Here is a 393-nt window from a genome sequence, read left to right on the forward strand (position 1 = left end):
AACTGAAGAAAATGGAGCCGTTAGAAATCCCAGAAGACGCTGCGGGCGCCGGTGTATGGAAGCCTGCAAGCTTTAAACTCGCTCTCGCAAATACTTGACGGCACTTGAAAGTAAACATTTATAGTTTTGTTTTGCTTAATTTTAATACAGTTATAAGACCCGGAGAAAGTCTGCAGTATTTTTATTGGCATATTAAAATGAATCTTAACATAGTCATAGTTAAACATATAACACTGTAAAATAGCATTTGTTTGTAATGTTATGTTATATTTATTGTTCATTGGCCGTTGCTTATGCTGTGACTACACTCTTAAAAAAAAAGGTGCTTCAAAAGGTTCTTCAAGCGATGCCATAGAAGAACCATTTTTGGTTCCACAAAGAACCATTCAGTCA

The sequence above is a fragment of the Sinocyclocheilus anshuiensis genome, unplaced genomic scaffold (assembly GCF_001515605.1).
Source record: "Sinocyclocheilus anshuiensis isolate Anshui unplaced genomic scaffold, SAMN03320099.WGS_v1.1 scaffold959, whole genome shotgun sequence".
Lineage (NCBI taxonomy): Eukaryota > Metazoa > Chordata > Actinopteri > Cypriniformes > Cyprinidae > Sinocyclocheilus > Sinocyclocheilus anshuiensis.